The 6,000-nt window shown below is 42.5% G+C and overlaps 1 protein-coding gene across 3 annotated transcripts in view; it reads right to left on the bottom strand.

Annotated features, from left to right (window-relative positions):
- The window catches only part of OFD1 (OFD1, centriole and centriolar satellite protein), a 66,128-nt gene that overhangs the window by 18,960 nt on the left and 41,168 nt on the right, over positions 1-6,000 (bottom strand). The window lies entirely within an intron of this gene.

The raw sequence follows: 6,000 nt of genomic DNA, 5'->3' as shown, positions 1-6,000 counted from the left end.
AAAAAAAAAAAAAAAAAAAAAAAAAAAAAAAAAAAAAAACTTTAAAAGACTTACTAAATGCCAAGAATATAAGGTAAGAAAAGCAGCAGCTTGAGAAAATGTAAACCACACAGAGAAAATGCTATATAACCTCTGACTCATAATTCTGTTATGCAACTAACTGCTCTCCACTTTCATTAGACAGGCCCACCTTTTGTATCAGACATTTAACTGTGTTGTCTCTCTCCAGACCAACCCACAACTGAAAAGGGCAAAACGTATTTAGAAAAAAGATAAAACATGAAAAGGAACTAAAAAGGAATTGGGGAGAATAAGAAAGGAGGAAGGTGGTGACAGAACAGAAGCTATGACTTTTAGTCTTTTAGCACTGTGCTTTGACGCCATGATAATAAGGGCACAGATACATAAGGCGAGAAAACTTTTCACCTCTGATCACATATTTAACAGACTAAATATAGGCTCTGTGAAAAATAAGTTTAATGGCCCCATTCTAATTGCTGCTGGGGATTTGTCTATTAACAACATAAAGCACAATACACCCTACGTGACAACCAGCAATCTCTGTTCAGAATTAGAACAGCAGGTCACAAATGAGATGTTATCAGCAGCACAGCATACAGAAGCTGGCTCAGCACTTTGCCATAGTAGCCTTTAACTCTACTGAGCACAAACTATAAAATAAAAAATCTCAAGGAATACATGTTTTTGTGGACTACAGGAAAAGGGAACATGAAAAAAAAACAGCCCATAAGAGAGAGACTCAACTGCAACCAACTGAACCCCAAGGGAAAATAAATGTATTGGTATTGTTTCTGCCATTTCAGAAGGGTGGCTCAATAACACAAGGAAAACTGTCTTGCAAATACAACATCTATTGTTTAATGTAAGCCATGCTTCCGTTTCTGGAACTGTATCATCTATATTACACAGTTTTAATCTCTGCTAGGCTTATATTATGCCTCTGGAGTACAATGACAGATGTGCCAATTTGTATAATATTGCCAGTGGTAAATACTGTAGCAATGATAGAAAAGTACAAAATTTACTGGCTCAGATTTAGTAAACAAAAAATGAGAGAAGTTTGCCTTGTTAAGGTAGTTACCTGCATACATCCCCTAAAGGTTTTCAAAATCTATTTTATCACAGCAGTACTGACAACCAGAACTTGGACTGCATCCAGTGTCAATAAGCCATAAAAAAGCATCTCAATCAATACAACACTATTTAAACATACAAATTGCACTTAAAATATTTTTTTTTTATTTTATTTTTTTTATTATTTTGATAACCAAAGGTTTTGTACAAAACACGTCTATGGAAGTATGGAATTAAAAGTACCCGTCCCAAACATAGGCAACAAATTCAGCACTTTAACATGAACAAAACACTCATCACACAAGGCAGGAACAGGAGATGGAAAACCTAATGCAATGAACTCCTCCTTTCCATATGACAACAGTCACATATTTTGCAAAGTCTTCTTTCTATAGTCACAATACTAAGAACACAGTTCACTCTGCAATAGTAAAAATGCTGTTCACATCCCAGGAGAAGAAAGGGCTGTTTTCAATTGCATGTGGGGACAGGAAACAAACCCCTGGTGCTGCTACAGTCTTGGAATAAATCATTTCTCCCAATGATGGAGAGATTCTGACTGTTATTGGCCTCTACGCAGGAAATGGGTCACTGTGCTGGGAATAGTTTTCCAGATGTGGGACATTGCCATATGTTTCATCTCCCTTTCTGCTCATTCTCTATAGATTGCAAAGTAACCCAGCAATACAAATCATACCACTTAGGTGATATTGACTTGATGCTCAGACTAAGATGTCCACCTTTTAAAATGTAAAGGTGAGAAGTTTGCCCATCTCCTCCCCACTCCCCCTTTTGGTGGCACAGCCGGTTCAGAGCCAAACCGGGCAGGGGCAGAAGGAGGCTCCCCGCCCTGGTGCCCTTCCCTTGGGAGCCCCATGCCATCTGTGTGCTAACTACTTGCCTGGATGCAGTGGGGGGCACAACTCCATGCCACTGCCACCCCAGCTGCTACTGGGCAGGCAGGGGGTGCATCGCCATGGCACAGGGCTCCCAGAGGAAGGGCAGCAAGGCGGGGAGCCCTGAGCCCACAGTGGGCAACCCACCTCCGTCTCTGCCCCACACACAAATCTGGGGGACATGTGCCCTCCATTCCACCCTCCCTGGGGAGGTGCACACTGCAGCAGGGAGCTGCTCTCCCCCACACCCCCTGGATGAGCCGCTTGTGGCTCTGTCCTTCTCCCTGCCCAGGCCCCATGCAACACCCTAGCAGGGCAGCAGCCCCAGCCCCTGCCCCACCCCTTTCCTGACTGGGGGCCTCAATCCGCGCCCCCCTCTCCCTGGGCATCCCCACTCCCCCCCATAGATTTACCTGCAGGGAGCTGCTCTCCACGATGCCCAGCGCTTTCCTGGCCATATGCACTTGGTGCCCCCTGCATCCTTTGCAGGCTAAAGCCAGCCACCTGCAAGGTGAAACCCAGATCCCTCCATAATGCTGCAAATCCAGGACAAATGCTGTCCCAGAGTTATGCATCCTGGGATCAAGACTTGATCCCATTCTGGGGCTGTCCCACCCAATTAAGGACAGGTGGTCACCCTAGCTCAGACTGAACAGCTGGAAAAGCTGATACATGTATTATTGAATTTCAGAATGTACCTATAAACAGTCCAAGCCACATGACAGTCAACCCCCTCCCCCAAATATGCCGCCTTCAAAGAAAACACATGGAAATACCAGTCTTGAGAAATGTCACAAGGCCCTTATGTCAGGGTCTTCACCCTGAGGCCTAATTCAAATTGTCACTCAGAACCCGAGGAAGGCAACTACTGTCTAGAGCAGCCAGCTCTGCTTCTACGACCATTGTCCCAGGCTCAACTTCTTCTTACTGTTCAGATAATCCCACCCTCAGGGCAAACCAGGGCAGCAGGCTTCCTTTGATGCACTCAAGCTGTTTTGGTTGTAGTCTTAACAGTGTCCCTTCAAGGCACAGTACACTGTTGCTTGGTACTTTATCTATTTTCCTTTACAATTTATGTACAGATTAACACTACTTAACCCTCAATCTGTGACATCTATTATACCAATACAGGGGCATCTCAAAGACAGAGGTTAGCATTAATGAAGGAAAGTGTGGAAGATAACACAGCTGTCTGAAGTGAGACACTGCAGAACCATGAAGGGGTACATACACCCCAGAAATTGCAACCAGCTCCTTGAAGAGCAGAAACCTAAGGCTCCTTAATCTCTATTTGGGCAAAACACAAAAAAGAAATTTTCTTTATCTTAAGTGTGTACAAAAAGGAGTCGATCATTGCAGATAAAATGCATGCACCTTCCAGGACTCTCTAGGATATAGATGTTTATTCTTCCAGCACCCAACTCAAAAGGGTAACTGGTAGGTGAGTGGGTCAGATAAATCTGTAAATGATCTCTTTAGTGAAGCAGAATTACTAGGTTTGTAGACTGTCTTAGGGTCCAAAAATATGACTATGATAAATCAGAAGTACACGAATACCCACGCTTACAAGTCAAAGCAGTCTGCACCTCTATTTGAATTTTTTTAGGAGTCCACAAATGACAAAAGATTGAAAATCACTACTACAGAAGTTCCTTCTGCTGGGAGAGTAGGCAAGCTCAAGGAACGTGTCAAGTAAGACCAAGTGTTAACACATAAGCAGGGTTTTTGAAGAAGTGGAATGGATATGGGGTGTATTTTGTTAAAAATAGAACTCCAAGAATTTGCTCATCTTATACAGGAGTCACCTTGAAAAGCCAAAAAAAAGGCCCAAAATCCCAAGCAAACAACCAATCAAAAAAAAATCTCACCCCAAACCCTAGGGAGTATAAGAGTTTGAGTGTACCTTCCTCAGAAACAAGGTCTAGAGGCATAAGACACCCAAATGTGGCACTGAAGAGAGCCAGAATGTTAGGGTGTCTTCACACATGCTCCGGGTTGGGGGGAGGGCGCGGGTGAGGGGAAGGAAGGAGCTTTAGAGTGGCTCTCAGAAACCACTCTAATTAAAAAGTTCTCATTGTCTCATGTATTCAGTGTCCTATGCTTCAAAATGGTGAGACAGGAACTTTAACTAAAGCTCATTGGATAAGCTTTAGTTAAAGTGTCCCTGCTGCCATTTGAACCATGGGGATGCTGAATACACGTGATGCCAAGGCTGCTGGAGCATGCTAATTAGCACACTCCAGCAGGCTCATTTAATCAATCAATTAATTAGCATGTGTCAGGACAGGCATCAAGCATGCGTATAGGTGCCCTTCAGGCTTGGTGGAATATGAAGTGAAGCATTTTAGGCCTCCCTTGCCTAAAACCTTAACTGAAATCCTTCCTAAAAAAGGCAATGAGGCTTTCACTTCAAACATGCAAAAGGGACTTTGTGGTATGACAAGGATAAGATATTTTATCACCTAACTGGTCAGAAACTTATGAAAAGCCAGTAACTTGACCTCATCCTTGCAAAACATGGCATAAAGTGGTTAACGCTTCTTGTCTTTGAAGCGGAGCAGAGAGAGCGAAGGAGGGAGAGCGAGAGAGACAAAGCTTGGCTCACAGCCTACTCTCCCCTGGGGAAGGACCAATAACTTCTGCAGCTGGATCCAAGGCTCAAGGACTGGACTTATAAGTCACTTCAAGATCCATCAGTGAGCCATGGTAGAAATCAGCCTTGAATTGTGGTATTGCCAACAACCATTAAGTTAACTGGTCACTAAAATATGAAGCTTTTCTTTCCTCTGAGCTGAAGTCCTCTCTCCATTAGAAAATATGAAACCTTAACCCTTATTAGATTATGCAAGCAATTATCAGGACTGCTTTTCAAACCCATGACACAAAAGACTCATTAAAAGGGGTCTCAGAATTGTCTAGTTTCACTTGAAGCTATTGACAGTGAGCTGAAAAAATAAACTACCTTCATCTTAAGTAACCTCAGGCTTAAAAGAGCTTCAAATTTTGATAGAAAAATTTCTGATTAGACTATCCGGTCAAGAAGATAGCTCAAATATCCGAAAGAGGTACCCTTGATCCCATGTGCACCACATTACAAACACTATCTTTTCCTGAATAAAACACAGAACCTGGTTTCTGAGTATTTAAATATGACTAGAATTTTGGTTTAATGTCATAGGCTAAAGTCTGGAGCACTACTGGAAGACATCCATTTCAGTTAACATGATCTTGAAGTTCATTAGCATCTTGTCATCTCTGCGACAAGAGTTTGTATTTTTAAAATTTACACATGCATGTAACATTTCTGGTCCACACATCTGCTAGGGATATTCTTGAATCTCTTAAAAATAACTCAACAATTCTGAATTCCGTGCTAGAGATCTATTCCAAAGGTTGTTTTCAGAGAAAAATCTAAACTGCCCTTCCTGAAATCAGAGAATACAAATGGGGAAGCATCACCTATTGATTTATGTCTTTCTGAAAATAAGCTACTTAACAAGAAAGGATGTCACACAAAAATAAGTGATGTACATGGGCACAGCAGGAGTCAAGTCCAGTAAGACTTATGGCACCAATGACGTACTATCCTTCAGTACTATGGTGCTTGTAGAGTGCATGACAACACAAAATGCTAATAATTAAGCATTACGTTTGAGGCTAAAGCCTTAAAAGAAATGAAATATTTAGCCACACAGCTGGTGCTTACGGCAAAGACCAAGTGTGCATCTATGTTGAATTACGAAGTTGGCAGGGTAAGCAGCCTGTGCAGCTACTGTCAGACTGCTCTAATGCCCACACCAGCTATTTTACAGCTAGCTCAGATATTCTGTATAATACAGTGCAACCACAGAAGTGTAAATACCTTACAGGTGTACTTCCCTAGTGGATATTCACCAGGCTGCTGAGTTGGATCCAACCACTGAATTCTCTGTGCTTTAGACTGGTCAGGTTCCAGACACTGTCTCAAGCTCTCAGCTTCTAGGCACACTCTTGGAGTTCATGTCCAAAC

This window comes from Gavialis gangeticus, unplaced genomic scaffold (assembly GCF_001723915.1).
Source record: "Gavialis gangeticus isolate Ggan-Ray unplaced genomic scaffold, GavGan_comp1, whole genome shotgun sequence".
In the NCBI taxonomy this organism is placed as follows: Eukaryota; Metazoa; Chordata; order Crocodylia; family Gavialidae; genus Gavialis; species Gavialis gangeticus.
Note: the sequence above shows the minus strand (reverse complement) of the source record. Positions and strands in the feature narration are given on the sequence as shown.